The sequence below is a fragment of the Hyperolius riggenbachi genome, chromosome 3, assembly GCF_040937935.1.
Source record: "Hyperolius riggenbachi isolate aHypRig1 chromosome 3, aHypRig1.pri, whole genome shotgun sequence".
Classification (NCBI taxonomy): domain Eukaryota; kingdom Metazoa; phylum Chordata; class Amphibia; order Anura; family Hyperoliidae; genus Hyperolius; species Hyperolius riggenbachi.
The window spans coordinates 306,659,848-306,680,007 of NC_090648.1; the positions used below are offsets into that span (position 1 = coordinate 306,659,848).

At 43.6% G+C, this 20,160-nt stretch overlaps 1 protein-coding gene across 1 annotated transcript in view; it reads left to right on the plus strand.

Annotated features, from left to right (window-relative positions):
• The first annotated feature begins 16,468 nt into the window (after positions 1–16,468).
• NAP1L1 (nucleosome assembly protein 1 like 1) overlaps positions 16,469–20,160 on the plus strand; it is a 36,023-nt gene continuing 32,331 nt past the window's right edge. The window contains exon 1 of the mRNA XM_068273648.1: positions 16,469–16,492. The gene's annotated coding sequence lies outside the window, so the exon portion shown is untranslated. The remainder of the gene's footprint in view (positions 16,493–20,160) is intronic.

Below are 20,160 nucleotides of genomic sequence, written 5' to 3' on the forward strand. Positions count from 1 at the left end.
AACTTCAGTAGTTTCACGTCGTTGTAGAACCCCTTGAAAACGCAACAACGTGAATATAAGAGTGTTGCTTCAAATGAGCAGAGTGTGCAACAATGTGAATATAAGTGTGTTGAATTAAATGAGCACAGTGTGCTCATTAACCCCCTCCCCCTAACCACACTAATTTGGGATGCTCCATTGCTCCAATCTGGCAGCATGGAGCATTACTCACTGAGGATCTCGCACCTGTCCTGTTTCCAGCAGCACTCAGGCTGCCCTACATACAGTACCACTTTCATCCACAATATGCCGAATGGATTGGGTCCAGGATTGATGATGTCATCAAGCCGGGACCCGGTTCATACAGCATAGTGAGGCTAACATTGGTACTTCATGGAGGGGACTGTGATCACCACTGGAACAGGACAGGTGAGAAATACTTGCAAGTGAGAAATAATGCATCTAATACAATGGCTTACCTGGCTACCTTCAGGGGGAACAACTGGCTGACTATATTGGTATATCTGTGGTAATACAGGGGCACATCTGGCTAACTATGGGGGGTGGGGGATAATAAAGGAGCACAACTGGTTATCTATGGGGGGGGGGGGTAATAAAGGGGCACATCTGGCTATCTATATTGGGAGGTGGGGCCCTAATAAATGGGCACATCTGACTATATGGGGATAAAAAAGAGACACATCTGGCTATATAGGGGGGTTAATAAAAGGGCACAGCTGGCTATCTATACGGGGCTAATGAAGAGGCAAATCTGGCTATCTGTACGGGGGCTAATAAAGGGGCACATCTGGCTATCTGTGCTGAAGGTGGGGGTTAATAAAGGGGCACATCTGGCTATCTATAGGGGGCTTATAAAGGAGCAAATCTGGCTATCCCACAGGGGCTAAAAAAGGGGCACATCTGGCTATCTGTACTGAAGGTGGGGTGTAATAAAGGGGCACATCTACTAGAGGGACAAATACTGGGGCACATCTGTCTATCAATACGCAGTGGGGAGAAAAATACTGGGGTACATCTGTCTTATCTATCAATACGGGGTGGGAGTATAATACTGGGGCCCATCTGTCTTATCAATACGGGGAGGGGGATAATACTGCATGAAAAGTATATTGTAGCAAAAACCCACCTTTATTTGAGAATCAAATATCATCCCCATAAATTGTGGCAGGAACATAATTTAAGAGGAACATAATTTACGTTTTGTGTTAAACAGGATAAATAAGAAAGTATTTGTTTTTGAGAATGAATGTATTTTTCTAATTTTTATTTCTCCTAATAAAATGCAGAGAAAAAAAATTGTTATTGAGAAAAAAAAAACACTGCTCAATAAAAGTCTAGTTTGTCTTGAAAAGAAAATATAGGGTACCATTTACACTGTGCTAGAATAGATTTGGGGGTGTTTTTAGGTTATGGCTGCTGCCACCTACAAAAAAAAGTGACAAATTGAATATAGAACTGAAAAAAAATGTAATTTTCAAAATGATGATTACATTTGGGAAATGCTTATCCAAACTTCACTACTCTGTATATTACCAATTACCCTTGAATGAATAGCCTTGAATACTTACCTTTATTTCAAAATAAAATATATTTGCCATACATTGTACCAGCAACATAATTTAAGTGTTAAAATAAAGGGAAAAAATAGATGAATAAAATATGAAGTCTTTTTCTATAGTGGCGCTGTTTATTATCAAACTCTGTAATTGGTGAAAACAGAGAAATCATTTTTTCACCATTGTTTTCTTTTTTTTTACTTTAAAATGCATAGGAAATAAAATTATTGCTGAGGGAAAAAAACACCCAAAAAAGTCTAGTTTGTCCCCCCAAAAATGATGTATATATCACTAAGGTGTCATATGTAGTTCTGATTAAATAGTGGCATTGCTAAAATATCGTAACTGCTCTGGTAGTTATGGGGAAAACCGTCCAGGATGTGAAGAGGTTAATTGTCTACTATTAGGAGGCAGAAGTTAGTTTGCTTGCTCTATTTCATATCATAGCAAGATAATGAAAGTTTTTCAGGGCCACTTATGATCTGCAAAGATTGGAGGTCCCTAAGGTGCGTATACACGCACTACATCCGGCAACGACGGGTCTTTCAGCCCTCCCGCTGGGCTGATTCAGAAACAGCCTTATCAGTCCGCCGTTAGCGCGTACACACGCACTACTGTTGGCTGAACATCCGCCCAGCGGGAGGGTCTGGCGGACCCGTCGTTGCCGGCGGTAGTGCATGTGTACGCACCTTTAGTAGAATTCAAAGCTATCTAGCAAAATAAGGATCTTCAATTATGCTGCAATGTCAACTTCAACTTAAGATATGATTTAACTTTCCAATATACAGATAAAGGCATGCACTGATCAGAAGTATGTGTAGGCAAAGTTAGGAAAAAAAGTGCCCTCCCAAAGCCAAGAACTGCCAAAATCCTTGAAGGATTGTTGTAAAGGCCACAAAGTGGTGGCTGGACATGGAAAAGGGGAACTGTGCATGAAAAAGAAGGGCTGCTGTACATTAATGTTACATATGGAAAAGAGGTTTTCAAATAAAATGGGAAAGGGGTTGGTGCAAACACAAGGGGTGGTCTTGTCTCGAGAAGAGGATCATCTTGACCACTCCCCTGAATGCTTTCTATACATTCCCTTGTGCTTTTAATCAAATAATAGTACTTATTTCAATGTATATTCTTGTAATGGACTATTTTTAAAGAGGAGCTGTCAGCCATACTGTCTCAGGAAACAAAAACATATATAAGTTGATAAATACTTGTTCTACTTTACATAACGTATGTATTGCATACTCCACTTTTTGCTTTCAATGTTTTTTCTAAAGTAAAGAAAGAGAAAATCCTTCTTAGCATTTCTCTTTTTAACTGTGGCTATTTTGAAGCCAATTCTGATGTCATTTCCTCCCTTACTCTACTCTGCCTGATTGTGTAGGCGGTGCCCGCCCTCCACGATAGAATTTGCATTGTCTCAGCATGAGAAATATTGGCCAATCAGAGAGGAACAGAGGTGTGGGAGGGGAAAACGGGGGGGGGGGGGGGGGAGGCCAATCAGGCTGCATTAAATAAGTCTGAGGGGAAGTAGAAAAGTAAAAAGGACAGCCCAGCATGCCTTGCAACTTCCTTTTTGTGCACCAAATGTTGTGTGTACCAAATAAGAGACAGGTAAACTGGGGAATGATCATTTATCAACAAGAAAAGTAATAGTGATTTTTAACTTTTGGGTTGCCCGGTTAGCATCCTTATTACTTGTTTACGAGATAGAAACAAATAATTGATTTTTGATTTTATGCCTGATAGTTACACTTTAATATGAAAACGTACCATAATTATAAGTATTCCTTGAACCCATGCACGACTAGTAACAGGACTTCACCAGAGCTGCCCCAATCCCGTGGAACTCTCTCCTACTGCCCATCAGGCTTGCCCCCTCCTTCAACACCTTCAAAAAAGCACTCAAAACTCACTTCTTCAAGGAAGCCTACCTCACCTCCATGCTGCCCTAACTCTCTCTGCCGAGAACTTCTTCATTTACAGAAAACACTGGATGTTTCTTCAATTGCCTCTCATTCATACACACTTGAAAAAGCTCCTTGGCGACACTTTTTGATCCTGTTTAAAGGCTGGGACACTTCTGAAGTGTGAAAGTCTGTTTCACGAAACACATAAAGTTTATGGTGCTCTGCCTTGTTTATATTTATATGTCAATGTATATACTACAGGAGATAAGAATGACTCCCCTTTATACAAAGTGGTGTAGCAGTACTTCAAACACACTAAAAAAGGTGGAGAAATAATACCTACTACAGCAGAGTCCCCGTTATCCAGAACTCAACTAGCCAGAAGCCTCAACCAATCAGAACAAATCTTCGGCAGTACTCACAGTGGTGAAGGACAACTTTTTAGGTTTTTTGTAGGCTCTGCTGTGCTTCAAGACTGAATTCCATGGCCCTCACAAGGTTAATATACTTTCATTTACTGTATTTTATCTTTTAAAGAGAGTCTGAAGCCACATAAATTACCTCTTTTTATTGCCCACTTATCTTAAGCATTGAGATCAAAGCTGATTCGCCGCATTCCCACGGAAGAACAAGGTATTTATCCCCCCAAAATTCTGGGGCAAAATTCCACAACTTTCCAGGTCATAAAGTTTGCTGCCCAGAGGAGGCAGAGCTTTGTGTAGTAGCTCTGCCTCCAGTCCAGTCAATCTCCGCTGATCTCTGATCAGTGAAAGAAGGCTGAGAGGGCCGGGGAGAGCCGGAGATCAGCGGAAATTGACTGGAGCAAAGGCAGAGCTACTGTGAAAAGCTCTGCCTCTTCCAGGAAGCAAAACAGAATTTTGCCTTGGGGATTTCGGGGGGGGGGAGGGGGGGGGATAAATACCTTGTTCTGCCACGGGAATGCGGCGAATTAGCTTTGATCTTGATGCTTAAGAAAACTGGGCAATAAAAAGAGGCAATTTATATGTCTTCAGACTCTCTTTAATACAGAGTTCCCATTATGTATGCAGAGTAGGAAATTGTACTGTATTAACTAGGCTTATTTTTAACATTCAGTCTTAAAGGGGAACTTCAGCCTAAACAAACATACTGTCATCAAGTTACATTAGTTATGTTAATTAGAATAGATAGGTAATATAATCTCTTACCCACCCTGTTTTAAAAGAACAGGCAAATGTTTGTGATTCATAGGTGCTGCCATCTTTGTCATGGGGGCAGACATCTTTTTGGTTGAAAGGAGGTGACAAGGAGCAGGAGACACAGTTCCAACTGTCCTGTGTCCTGATAACCCCTCCCAGCTGTGCACGCTAGGCTTCAAATGTCAAATTCAAAATGTAAAAAAAAAAAAAATTGCACCAAAACAGCAGGACGAGAACAATAAAATCAAAAATCCCATCATGCTTTGCACAGCATCAGGAGAAAAAATCCCGGGCAGTTTTCTTCTGTGCAGCTAAAATGAGGCTTGTATAAGAGAAACAAAGTTCTGATGCTGTGAAACTGTTAAAGAAACACAAAGCCTTTTCAGTGCTGCTGAGTCGATTTTTAGTCCGGAGGTTCATTTTAAGCAACCAGAAAGCACACTTATCCGGCATCAGCCAATCCCTGTGAGTGCTGGATAACGGGGACTTTGCTGTATGTTCCATGCCTGTAAACTCAAGATCTAACTATATTATGCACTATGATTGATGATGTATGTATGCATACAGTTGCTTTCTTTGTATTAATGAATAAATGGTGTGATTTTATGTTAAAAAACAAATGACTTATCTTGTGATTTTTTTTTTATTTGTTTTAACCACTTCACCCACAAGGGTTTTTACCCTAACGAACCAGAGCAATTTTCACCAATCAACGCTTTTCCCTTTAATTTGCGAATAACTTTTTCACTACTTATCACAACAAAATGATCTATACCTTGTTTTTTCTGCCATAAATTAGGCTTTTTAGAGGTGATTTTCCTATTCAATAATTACTTTGCCTTCAGTGCATTTTAAAGGAAACAAGGAAAAAATGATATCTGCCTATTAGTCCTGGTTATCACAAGATTTAAAATATGTCCCTAGTTCAAAGTATAGTGACAATATATTATTTGGAAATAAAAAGTGTATATTTTCTATGTTGTGGTTTTTGTTTTCTCATTGCACACTACCAATGATTATAAGCCCTTATTAATAAAAATAAGAGTAATACACCCTCATGGCATACATATTTAAAAAGCTCAGTCCCTAAGGTAACTATTTATGTATTCTCTTTTCAATTCTGTCACTTTTGGCGGTTTTTACAAGTGTTTTATTTTGGTACATAGTTTATGAAAATAACAAATTTATTGCTTTTCATTCAGTTTGCCGCTAAAGAAATTTCAAATGACATAGGCTAAGATCTCAAACACCCCAAATTCTATTCTCTCACTTGTCACAATTAAAATGATACCCTATATACATAATCAGATAGCTTTATGGCCATGTAGCAAACTGTTAACCATGATCAGCACCAATTGATTTTTCAAGGCTATTTTTTGCATCAAAAGTAATACAGTCATTCTTTCTTAGCAAAGCCCATGGAGCATCTGAACAGTCAAGAAAAAACATAAATGTCACCATTCTGAAAACTAGAAACTCAGGCCTACTCAGCTATACATATTTTCTAACATTTGTACTTTTTTTAGTTTAGTTAATGTTCCCTTTAGGCAGGGTATACACTAGACACGATTGTGCGCGTTTTGCCGTGGATTGTAAAATGCACACGATTCTACAGGCTATTGAAGTCAATAGTCTTGCGCAGGAAGTGCGTTTGCATTTTTCCACATACAGTACATGCTGCCGCAAACACGGAAACGCAAAAGCCGACTAGGACCCGGGAGCTGCAGGGGAAAACGGCCCTGCAAGTGTGTTCCCTGCCTTAAAGTGTAGTGCGCCTTTAGGCAGGGAACACACTAGACGCACTATTCTACAGGCTAGGCTACTGAAGTCAATAACCTCGCGCAGGAAACAAGCGTCACCACTGTTTGTTCATGTTTTGTGTTCCGTTTTTTAATTTGCCTAGCTTTCTGCTTTATTTCCACACAGCGCGCACATTTGCATGCAGTACATGCAGCCGCAATCGCGGAAATGTAGAAACGTTTGCGGAAAAACATTCACGTTAAGAAGCGAACGCAAAGGTCGATGGAGACCCGTGAATCGCAGGGTAAAATGTCCCTGCATGTGTGTTCCCTGCCTTAAAGGTAACATCCAAGTTTTTTTTTAAAAAAAGCAGATCTACTCTGCTCCCAGCCGGTCTCCCGTGGTTCCACCGGTGAGGTCGGCAGCTACTGCACCTGTGCAAGAACACAGTTGCGCTGCTCGCATTCACACTCTCATCGCCAGGAGCAGTACTTCTGTGCCTGCACAGAACGCTGCCGTTGACGGGAACATGGCCGCGAGCGGTCAGCCATGCGCTCGCACAGTAGCCGTTGACCTTGCCAGGTAAGTGGAACTTCTTTCCTTTAAAGTGCACGTGTGGAGTGGTAAAAACTCTGGACGTTTTAAAACGTCTGTTGGTCCATTAAGAGGGAGGGTCATCTCACTACCTATACTGAAGGAGGGCGGCTGGTGACAGTGGCCTTGGGCGGTAAAAAGTACAAATCTGGCCCTGGTAGTGGTTAAACAAATTATATTAAGTTTTCATGCCAACATTTAACAGATAAGATACATGGAACACACGTGATACAGTATGCACTGAAGTGGACCGTACTGTAACATGGAATCCGTCAAAGGAAGACACCATCCTAACAATCCTCCTTTTCTAGCCTAACTTCTCCAAATCCCAACCCATCACCATTAGTGGCAGTACATTCCCAAAATACCTACTTTGCCTAGTTTCCAGGCAAGCCAGAGTACCTAAGAGATATGCTGTTGGGTACCACGAAGTATAATTAAAGGTATCCATTAATATACTAGTTTCGCTGTGGTGAAGATATTGGTGATAAATCTTTTCCACATTGTAAAAAAAAAGTTTTGTAAACTGATAGTTCTCCTTGGCAATTAAAAGCTAATCAATTAGCAGCTAAATGAAAAGTAAAGCATGAGTTTTAACCCTTGAAAGCAGGTCAGATGGTTTTAACTGTTAATTTTATTCTATTTTGTATGCTTTAGATTATAGATAAAATTTTATGACAATACCACTTTAAGGATCACAAGGAAAATGTTAGCTTGCAAAACGCATCCTAGGTTTTCTAACTGCCCGTCTTGTGAACACTTGTTCCAACATAAGGACATACAGAATTTGTGCTTTAGAAGCAAGGGGAAGGAGAAATAGCAGCCTCCTGAAACTGAGTTGATGAGAACCCCTCTGCTCATGAAATTTACAAGCAAGTGTTCCCAGCACATCAGCTGGTCTTTTATTGATTTGAATCATATCCTTGTATAGGGAGGGAGTTGGAGTGACCGAAGGAAACCCATACAGACATGGGAAGAACATAAAAACTCCTTACAGATAGTGCCCTGGCTGATTTGAACCAGGGACCTAATGCTAGGTAAGAGTGCTATCCTATGTGATATTTTCATGTAAATAAAATTCCTTTTAAGCCACCAGCAGGCAGCAAGTAAGAAAATACTCAGAATAATTTTGACAGTACCTTTTCACCTACTTTATATAACTTTTTTTAATTGCACAGTGCTGATAAGTTATTTTAAACAGAAGTTGAAAATTCTACTAGGAGAAGAAGTGAATTGGATCAGACCTATTACATTCACTCCTACATAGAGGTATACCCTTTCACCATGTTGGGATATTCTGTGACTCACATCAGAAGTTGAATTGCTTGGTTTGTGCTTATTTAGGGGCAGTAGCATATTCTGGTCTGTATAGGTGCTATAATGTAATGATTGTCCCCTGCAGAGATATTTACACTTGCACCATTTGTGATTTCTTACACATTTGCACTTACGTCTGGGCAGCAGGTTACACTGGTCTTCACAAGTGCTTTGTTTGAAAAAAAACATAATAACCTAAAATTTAGATACTTCAGTAGAGTGAAGCCTCTGGATCCTTCAGAGGCTTCCCACATCCTCGTTCAGACCACTGGTAAACGCTGGGACCCCCTGGAAGTTCGCTGCTGCGTTTCCACGCGTGAATAAGTGCGGCCACACTTAATGGAGAAGGTTCGTGGCGTGCACAGTAGCACTGAGCCCGCATGAGTTTGGTGGGAAAAGCCCACACTGATCGGCTCCATGCTACTGCGCAGGTTGGAATCGGCTGTATAGAGCAGTTCTTCATCAACAAGCTCTTGTCAGGGCATATCAAGGGGGCCCAAGTGATGGAATGGCGAGGTGGAGGGGGATGAGGGCAGCCTTTGCACTACCGATGCACGTATCTAGGTGGGTCAGTTTTTTTCACTACAGGTTTACTTTAACCTTTCCTATTGGATAGAAACCAGCCCTTTCTTGTCTCATATTCTTAGCTTTGGATGTCCCGCCTTGGCTGTAATGTACATAATATAACTTGTTGGTGGAGACAGACCACATTGGGCTCTATTCACAAAGTATTACCGCATTCGGTAATGCTCAAAACAGCTGATTTTTCCAATCACCTTCCCAAGTTACAATTCACTAAGCTTGTTACCGCACAAAAAATCACAGTTCCCGACTAGTGAAGTAAATTACAGACTTATGCAGTAATTACATCGGGAAATGGCAAGAAATGTCAATTCACAAAGATTTGCACACTTCATTTACCGGCCAAAAACGTTCGGTAATTTTCTCTAGCCCACAGCAGCCGATAACCTGCTCTCCCCTGCTGTCTCTGTGCAGTAACTTGACAGACAGCCTCTGGGGAGAGCAAGGCAGCCAATAGGGAGAGCCACATGGCCTGCTTCTCACACTGATTGGATGTGATAGGGATGTCGGTGGGACTTTCAGTGTATCAATGCAGAGACAATATACAACTCTGCCGGCATCCCTGCATCCCTTTAGATGTGCAAATTTGTATTCTAGCACACACAAGAGCTCCCCTTGGTGGCTGCAGCACATCTAAAGGGATAACTGAGATGCACAGTCTGGAAATTGTCAAAGTCACAAGCACAGCTCTATGCCTGCCTGCCTGCCTGCTGCCCTGCTAGAAGGCTGGTAAGTAAAACTTACCGATCAGGAGTTAGTGAATTGAGGCAGTTTGTTCGGTAAATTACCGGACTTCTGCCTTATGGGAGAAAACTTTTGTGAATTTGGAAAATACAGCATGAGGTATTTTACCTCCCAAAATTTTTTACCGAACTTCTTATTGTCAATAGAGACCATTGTGAGAGCATGGACGGCTGATCCAGCACGTTGCCTGTGTTGCATCCAGGAACCTTTCATGGAGGTGATTTTTGCCTGCTGGCGGACAGAGATATCATCGGATTGATAATTGGAAGGACACACCAAGTTATGGAACATTCATCTTCATACATAGTATTGGACATTGGAGGTGGTAATACTCTATGTTGCGCTAGGGAACTCACCCCCTTTGAGCTTACCTATTCAGTTGGGTTTTTGAAATTAACTCAAGATATCCCTTGGCAGCACTCTACACTTGCACTAGTATCACTAGCTTTATTTCTGTTAGGCGAGGCAGCAGTGCCATGGTGCTAATGGACAGCACCACAGCGCAAAGCCTTGCTCCCCATCACCCGGGACATGGGAGCATCGTTCAGGCTTTTGCTTGAGTAATGCTCCCTAACAATTGGCTATCACATGATTGAAACCGGCAATGGGATTTGCCGGTAATCCTTGTACGTTGGCAAGGTAATAAGTAGCTCACATCTGCAGGCTACTTATCACCTCAACTAGGATATGGCCCATAATGACTAATCTATAGAATATTAAGAAACATTGCTTTTATCTCTGTTCTTTAAACGTAAACGTATTGCAAACATATTCGGCCCTCTTGAAGTTTTCCACATTTTGTCACATTACTGCCACAAACATGAATCAATTTTATTGGAATTTCACGTGAAAGACCAACACAAAGTGGTGTACACGTGAGAAGTGGAACGAAAATCATACATGATTCCAAACATTTTTTTAAATAAATAACTGCAAAGTGGGATGTGCGTAATTATTCAGGCCCCTTTGGTCTGAGTGCAGTCAGTTGCCCATAGACATTGCCTGATGAGTGCTAATGACTAAATAGAGTGCACCTGTGTGTAATCTAATGTCAGTACAAATACAGCAGCTCTGTGACGGCCTCAGAGGTTGTCTAAGAGAATCTTGGGAGCAACAACACCATGAAGTCCAAAGAACACACCAGACAGGTCAGGGATAAAGTTATTGAGAAAATTAAAGCATGCTTAGGCTACAAAAAGATTTCCAAAGCCTTGAACATCCCACGGAGCACTGTTCAAGCGATCATTCAGAAATGGAAGGAGTATGGCACGTCTGTAAATCTACCAAGACAAGGGCGTCCACCTAAACTCACAGGCCAAACAAGGAGAGCGCTGATCAGAAATGCAGTCAAGAGGTCCATGGTGACTCTGGACGAGCTGCAGAGATCTACAACTTAGGTGGGGGAATCTGTCCATCGGACAACTATTAGTCATGCACTGCACAAAGTTGGCCTTTATGGAAGAGTGGCAAGAAGAAAGCCATTGTTAACAGAAAAGCATAAGAAGTCCCGTTTGCAGTTTGCCACAAGCCATGTGGGGGACACAGCAAACATGTGGAAGGAGGTGCTCTGGTCAGATGAGACCAAAATGGAACTTTTTGGCCAAAATGCAAAACGCTATGTGTGGCGGAAAACTAACACTGCACATCACTCTGAACACACCATCCCCACTGTCAAATATGGTGGTGGCAGCATTATGTTCTGGGGGTGCTTCTCTTCAGCAGGGACAGGGAAGCTGGTCAGAGTTGATGGGACGATGGATGGAGCCAAATACAGGGCAATCTTGGAAGAAAACCTCTTGGAGTCTGCAAAAGACTTGAGACTGGGCGGAGGTTCACCTTCCAATAGGACAATGACCCTAAACATAAAGCCAGGTCAACAATGGAATGGTTTAAAACAAAACATATCCATGTGTTAGAATGGCCCAGTCAAAGTCCAGATCTAAATCCAATTGAGAATCTGCGGCAAGATCTGAAAACTGCTGTTCACAAACGCTGTCTATCTAATCTGACTGAGCTGGAGCTGCTTTGCAAAGAAGAATGGGCAAGGATTTGTCTCTAGATGTGCAAAGCTGGTAGAGACATACCCTAAAAGACTGGCAGCTGTAATTGCAGCAAAAAGTAGTTCTACAAAGTATTGACTCAGGGGGCTGAATAATTATGCACACCCCACTTTGCAGTTATTTATTTTAAAAAAATGTTTGGAATCGTATATTATTTTCGTTCCACTTCTCACATGTACACCATTTTGTATTGATATTTCACGTGGAATTCCAATAAAATTGATTCATGTTTGTGGCAGTAATGTGACAAAATGTGGAAAACTTCAAGGGGGCCGAATACTTTTGCAAGCCACTGTATATACACACACACACACACACACACACACACACACACACACACACACACACGTACACATTAAAAAGTAACACCAGGCAAGTATCTTGTTTTCTAAGATTTTATAGGTCATAAAACATTCGGTCTGGGAAAAATTTCATGACTACCTGTATAAATTGATGACTATGAGGTGAACAAATCTAGTGATGCTTACTTGAAGCAGGTAAGGCTGAAATTTGACACTTCAATGGCTGTAACAGTAAAGCTAAGTACTCACACACAGACGGATCTGGGAATTCTGCGGACAAACAATCGCTCCCCGATCCATCTGTCAACATCACGAAAAACGAATGACGGGATACGAACAATCCTTTAAAATCTGGACGACCATTCCCAATGTAATCCGTCTTGATGGTCGTTCAAAACGAACGATCGGCGAGGGTAGTTGGCTGTCCTTAAACATTGTTTAAGGAGTTTCCCTTAAACGATGTTACGTGATGTCACGCAAACAATCATTCAGCTGGCAGAATCTTTTAAAATAACTTGTGGGTATGGACCTTTAGACTGGGTTTAAATTATGACAGATGCACTATGCGTGTCTGTCGCAGCCAGAACCACACATTGTGCCATTGTGGATCCATAGCTGCACACCACTCTGGTTTTTCCACCACCGCTCAGATCACCCCTTCTGTTTCTGCCAGGGACAAGCACCACAATACCCATGGGAACCCTGGCAGATGCATACCGCTGGGGCTTCCCATTGGTCTGAAACAAACTAATAGGAGGAGGGAAGAGGGAGGATTCTCATTGGTCCACCACTCAGAGAGTTCAGAATGTGTTGCACTAAATAAAATTTGGATGATGCAAACTGAATTTATTTCAAATCATATAATAAGTTCTATTAGTAGACAACGTTGTTGCTTGCATCAGAGTAGAAATCACATTGATAGGAAAACGTAATTTAGTTCACTTCTGATTCTCACTCTTCATGCCATGAAGTTCAATCTCTAGACATGAATGGAGTAGGTTGATTTGATGAAGGAGGTCTGGCAAAACTGAAAGATGAAGTTAATTATAACAGGGTCAATATAAGGGAAAACCATTGTCTCCTTGGCCAGTACAGTATGCTATATCTGGTATTAGTGATATTCTTGCTTCAGCTGATTCAGCAAAAACAGGTGGAAACACTTATTGCAGTGTGAGTGCCCATGCATGGTAAGAAGATTCAAACCTGCTGATTACTTGATGAGGTATAAGGAAAACAATACTAGACCCTTTGAACTGGATGGAATTGACATCAAGTTCAGCTGAGGTGTTCTAAATGTCCGAGTGACTTCTAAAATACTTATTTTCTCACCGGCCATTCTTTTATTATTCAGGTATTGCCTACTCAAAGAATCCGCTAGGTGTGATGCTTCCATGACACTTGTAGGCTTTGTAATTTTTGCTGCACACATTCAATGATGGGTTGGGTTTCCTTCATTAGTTCACTGGGTTGTAAACAAAGGCATTTGAACTGGGTGTGCTCGAGTTCATGAACCGCACATAACAAGTAAAAGAAAGCATCCCTACACATCTTCCTTCCTTTAAGCATGAGTGCTTTCTTTTACCAGGCAAGCCCTGCTTGTGCACTCACGAATGTACAGTAAAAATGCACATGTTCTGGGTATGCGCTCATGCCCAGTGTGTATGTGCACACGGCAATGGGAGCTTCCCTTTGTAAGGATTTGGCAGCCTGGGCAGGAGAATATTAAAAGTCATCAGAGCAGGAAATGCGAGGGACCAGTGATAAGAGCTATGGTAAACGTAAAAAAAATACATATAGTTTGCTTAAATTTGGACTCTTGCTTCACATACCCTTTAAAAAAATACTTCTGGAATTGTGATCGATCTGAAAATGATTTGGATTTTTTTTTATTTAAAGGCTACCATAGCTGAACTAACTAGGAGAAACGGGGGGAGCAGGCATGTACTGCAAGCTGTCCTGATGCCTACCGCTCCCCTGTTCTCCTCTGTCCCCTCCTTTTCTACCTAAATGCTCCTTGGCAGCCTCTTATGGGTTGGCCAGGTCGGACATTAGTGCGCAGACCCCGGCCAGGCGTAGTCACCACTACATCATGTGCAGAGGGCTCCCGGCCACAGACGCGCGATGTAGGACAAAAGATATCTTCCTCTGCTCTGTGAGAGTGAAGACCCGCCCGATATCCTGCAGGGCTGTGTGGCTCTCCCTATTGGCTGCCTGGCTCTCCCTAAAGGCTGTCTATCAGCTCTACCGCACAGAGAGAGTATGGAAAGAGTGAGTTATCGGCTGCTATGAGCTGGAGAAAAATACCGAACACTTTTGCCCAGTTTACCGAATGCGGAAATCTTTGTGAATTGCAATTTCTTGACATTTCCTGAAGCATTTACCGCACAAGTCGGTAGTTTACCTAACTAGTCGGTAATATTAATTTTCTGTGCGGTAATAGGTTTAGTGAATTGTAATTTGGGAAGGTGATGGGTAAAATCAGCTGTTTTCAGCATTACTGAATGCAGTAATACTTAGTGAATAGAGCCCTTGGTGGTGTTGCAGTTTACATCCTGAAAAAACAGGGTTGTAACGGAGGGGACAAATCGCATTATGCATTTTAAATACAGTGCAACTAATACAATAACTAGTTAATAATCAGGGATATATATTTGTCCAGATGAGACACTACTGTGTAATTCAATAGTGCAGGTACAGTTTATGTTCTTGCTTCTTATTTCATTGTCTTTTTCACTTTAGTTCATCCTCTTCTTATCTATTATAGTGCATGCTAGTCTGTGTGGGTTGTTACCTCATTCACTCTATGTTCTATTGCACGCTGGTATGCGTGGGGTGTTATTCTATCCAAACTACACTTCTTTAGTGTTTTTCTTTCTTTAAAGGTTAATTACCTTTTTATAGCTTTGATTGTATTACAGTTTTTTAATTGTATTGTATTTGTATACTTTATAGATGTTCACTGTATGTATAAAAGCCTGAGGAAGGGTCACTGACCGAAACAAATCAATGTTGTTGCCTTTGTCAACCAGTTATATGCACTTTACTATGTGATTAAAGCTCTTTTATACAAAATTCTACACTTTTTGGAAAGTTAAAAAGAAAAAGTATTTTTGCAAATTTTTGGTTTCCTGTGTTTTCAGTATATCCCTGATTATTAACTAGTTATTGTCGTGGTGCACCTACAGGGATTCTTTTTATTTTTGTGCTCTCCCAATACATAACTACTCAACTAATACAATAAAGCATACAGTACATATGAAGTATGCTTCACTATTAATGTGCACATTTCATGTGGCACCGCAATGCATGCACTGCATAATGCAGTCGGATTCCCCTGCACTTCTAACCCTTCAATGTTAATGTACCATTACCAAATAATTATATTACTTTAGCAATGCGATTATATTGTCCAATGTAATGCGTCATTGTGAGTGCAGCCATAACCCTGGTACACACATCCAATTTTTATTAGCCAATTTTACCATCTCTCTGTGGTATGAGGGCCTACAGATTTTGAATACTATTGCATAGGTAAGCTCTCATGCTAAAAATGGTAAAATTGGCCAATCAAAATTGGATGTGTGTACGCACACGTTAGGCAAAGCTTCTGCATATAGTATTCAGTCTGTTGACTCTCATTCTACATGGAGGTGGTAAAGCTGATCAGTGATTGGCCAATCAAGATTGCTAGATGAAACCCGGTCATCTCTACCGAGAATCGAGCGTGCGTATAGCAGCCCCCAACACCTCGGCCAGTGGTCCTCTAACTAAGGCCCGCGGGCCAAATGTGGCCCCCTGAGGCTTTTTTACCGGCCCCCACACACAAAATGTATTATAGATGCAGTCAGCTACATCTTTAAATAATGGTGGTCCGCATACAGAATGAAACCAGAAAGCAGTAATTCGCTGGTTTCTAATCCAATTCCACATCAGGTGACACTGTTATCCAATTGGACTGCAAGTTGTCACCTCGGTATGCTTCACTGTCTGGCCCGCAAAGACTTCTACATCATTTTATGTATACTCCAACCCCCCAGCAGTCTGAAATATATTGACCCGGCCCTCGACCCAAAACGTTTGGGGACCCCTGTCCTAGGCAGATTGAGTTGGTTGATCTTATTGTTCTCTTCAACATATCCTGTAATCAGCCTCATACAGTCAGACCTACTACTGTACTAGACTTGTGTTCTGCCCGTAAGCTTGAGAAGCCAGGCATACCTCTAACTTGGAATTATTTTATCACTAGTATAAAGGCCCGCTCGTTAAAAAAAAAACAGGCTCTAGGCAACAGCCCGCTACATCCCCCCGCCCCCCCCCCCCCCCCCCCCGCAAAAATGTGCGCAGACGCGTCCTGCTCACCCATCCCCGTCCGAAGTATATGCACACAGGGAGATGTTGCTTGCTTGGCAGTTGGAAAAAGCTGTTATTTCCCACAATGCAATGAGGTTCACAGACAGCAAACTGTCAGGTCTGGAAGCAGGGACACAGGAAGGGACACAGAAGTTTGTTTAGGTAGGATATGTAAATATACATATAGCTGTTACACTTCTGTTGTACTTTGAAATGTCATGTTATTTTATAACTCTGGCTCAGCTGCATCAGTGACGCCGGCATCCCTTTAGAATTAGATAGGCATATTATCATAGGAGTGCCAGGCGTGCAGACAGGCAGCTACAGCGCAATGCTGGACAGCTACCAGCAGCAGTCCAGTGTCTGTCTGACTGGCGCATCCTGATGAGGATGCAGCCCTGGATGACAGGGCAGACAGTAGCACGCGCCTAGCCACGCCCACCAGAAAGGCGCGTAACCTGGACGGCAGGCGCGCGTTTCCAGGGAGACAGGGGAGGTGTACGTGCTGACGCCGCCTGTTCTATATGAGCGCGAGCGGCGGGATCTCTGCTCCTCTTATTATTTTGCCGCCATCCTAGAGGGGCGCTCCCTCCCTCTCTCCTCCTCCTGTCTCCAGGCACTGTGCGGCGACAGCAACAGCGGACCTCCTGTTCTGTCTCCCCGGTAAGGATTGCCAGCTGCCGTTCGGCGCCTTGTTTTGTGTGTGACCTGTGTATCTAGCAGCCGCGTGTGAGGAGACTGGGAGCGGCAGCCGGGGGGAGGGGAGATACCCGGAACAGACATAACGGGACAGGAGGTAGCCGGCGCCTCGGCCTTCCCTCTCAGCCTGCTCGCAGTGTGTGAGTATTGGGGGCAGCGCAGGCGGATGCTGGCTGCACGCAGCTCCGGCGCCGCACGTGTTGCTGTACGATGGCCTCGTGTGGCGGATGCAGTGCGGCCTCTCCCCAACTACTCGCCAGCCTGCAACATGCTGCCGCTAGCCAACACGTGCTGTGTGCGGCCCATGTCTGTGGAGGGTCATCATAGCACCGCTAAGCCAACAGTGCTGCTTGTACCCGTACATTAGCCGCCGGAAGCGGGGCCTCTATGCAAGTGCTGGCCTTGTGTATCCATGCTTGGCATGTCATGGTCTAGTGGCGTCTGACAGGAGCCATAGATGTCTCAACACATCCTTGAGCCTTCAAGTCTGGCTTATTGTCGAGTTCCAAAGGCAGAGACTATTTGTAATTATTGTACAAGTTAAAAAAGAAAAGCCTTGGCTATTGCTCATCTCTGAGAATCAGGTGCACAGGGGTTAATGCTCCCCTCCCAGATTACCACAGTTTAGGGAACGTTTGTGGAGCTGTCAGCAAGCTGAATCCCTAGATGCAGTTTGATTAGCACTGTGGGGCCTACTGCCTTCCTAGGGGTGAATTCGTTTCAGTTAAATTACAAAGCTTTTATTGTGTAATGAATTGTTTGGCTAAACGTGTATTGTATACTCTAAGCAACTGTAATTATGATCTGTCCTCAGTTTCTGAAGAGAATTTCTTTTTTTATTTAAACTTTGAAAATAAGGTGGGTGATGCAGCAAACTTCAGAATCAGATTTATTCGCCAAGTGCTCCAAATGAGTACCTGAAATTGTTTTTGGAACCCATGGCAGATGTACATATGTGGACAGAGTATACAACACAAGAATGATCCTGATACAGGCCTAAGAAGCATACTCGGCTAAGGGATACCAACATTAACAGTAGCTGGGGTAAGAGGCCAGACTCCACTGTAGAAAGATTGGGGAAGATGACCCAGGTAAAATAACTGTCCATGGGTTAGCTAGACCTGTCATGGGGGGCTTGAGGTCAGTAGGAGTACAGCTTGAGCGAAGAAGGTACTTATGTGCCTGGTGGTTCATGAAGGGGATGGCTCCGAAACGGTGGACCAATAGGAGGAGCTTGAAGTTGCTGCTGGGGTAGGAAGGGTCACGTGAGTTCTTGGTGGCCTTCATCCTCATTCTGGCAGTGCGGAGGAGAACTAGGGGTGGCAGTGGTCATCCAATGACCTTTCCTGCAGTGCTGACTACTCTATGAAGTTTGTACTTGCCACTAGCAGATACCTCTGCTAGGCGCCAGACAATGTCTGCAACTGCCATCACTATTTGGCCTGTTATAGGCCAGTGCTAGAAAGCTAATTTGTGGTGTCTGTGGTCCGCTCCGCTGAGCATTGTGTTGGGAAAGGGGTCTTTTGCACACAACCGGGAAGTGATACAGCATCCAGCGGTAACTTGATGGTCATTGACCACACTTAGTAGCTATAGCATCTACATATTTAAATGGGTTCTGTGGAGTTGTCCAATAAACAAAAACACTTACCTGGGACTTCTATCAGCCCCCTGTAGCTGTTATGTCCCGCGCCGTTCTCCTCAGATCACTAGTTTCCTGGTCTAATTGCGTGTCACACGGCTGCGTGGCGGTGCGCACTTGCGACTGCGGGAGCTTACTGCACAGTACAAGAAAACCTTGTGCTGTGCTCGTCAGTCTTTCATGCACCTTCCAACCTAGTGACCCACTCCAGTTACCAAACTCCATTATGTATTTTACTTAGTACGCAGATCCCTTTTTAAAAGGAAACCTAAACTGAGGATATGGATTTTTCCTTTTAAAATAATACCAGTTCCCTGACTCTTGCTGCTCCTGTGTCTCTAATACTTTTAGCCAAAGCCCCTCAACAAGCATGCAGATCAGGTGCTCTGAATGAAGCCAGACTGGATTAGCTGCATGCTTCTTTCAGGTCAGCCAAAGGGATCACCCGGACTCCCAGGCAACTGGTATTGTTTAAAAGGAAACATCCACGTCCCTCTCAGTTTAGGTTCCCTTTAAAGTGAGCCATAGTAGGAACACTGGGTTTCACTTACCCGCAACTTCTACCAGCCCCCTGCAGCCTTCCTGCGCCTGCGCAGTCACTCACAGATCCTCTGGACCCCTGCTGCAAGCTAGTTTTTATTTTTGCCGACTGAGTCGGCAGCCTTTGCACTTGCACGTCCTCGATCGCACTTCCATTGTCGTGGCCATCCTGCACATGTGCAGTACGGCTACAGTGATGGGAGAGCGAATGAGGATGTCCGCGGCAAGGGACATGCACGCGCAGTGGCGAAAATGAAGCTAGCTGACTGCACGGGGACCGGATAATCCGTGAGTGGCTACGCGGGCATGGGAAGGGTGCCGGTCGAAGCCCCAGGTAAGTGAAACTCTTGTGGGTTTTTTTTGTTGTTGTTGTTGTTGTTGTTGTTGTTAATGCTCACTTTAACCACTTAAGGACCAGCCTATGCTGGTCCGATCTGTGCTGCGCGGGCTCTCCAGCCCACCGCACAGGTTGCTTTGAAGCCAGGGCGACCAGACTCCCCCCCCCCCCCCCCCCCCCTTCTTTTCCCACTAGGGGGATGTCCTGCCGGGGGGGGGTCTGATCGCCGCCGGCCATCTGCGTTTTGCGGGCGGGGGGGGGGGCTCCTCAAAGCCCCCCTCCGCAGCCATTTCCGCCCTCTGCCTCCTTACCTCCCTCCCTCTCTCCGTAATGCGCAGGACGGAGTTCCGTCCTGCGCATTGAAGGTCAGGCTTCCGCCTATCAGATGCCTTATGGCGCTGCTGCGCAGCAGTGCCGTATGATGTAAACAGCTGGGATTTCTTCCCCGCGTGTTTACATTTTGCCGTGATCGGCGGCTCTCCGGCTGTTCACGAAGACACCCTCCGTGAACTGACATGGAAAGGCCGCTCGATCGAGCGGCCGTTTCCATGGTAATCTACTTAAAACCTGCTGACTCCTATGGGCGTTAGCTGGTCGTTAAGTGGTTAAACA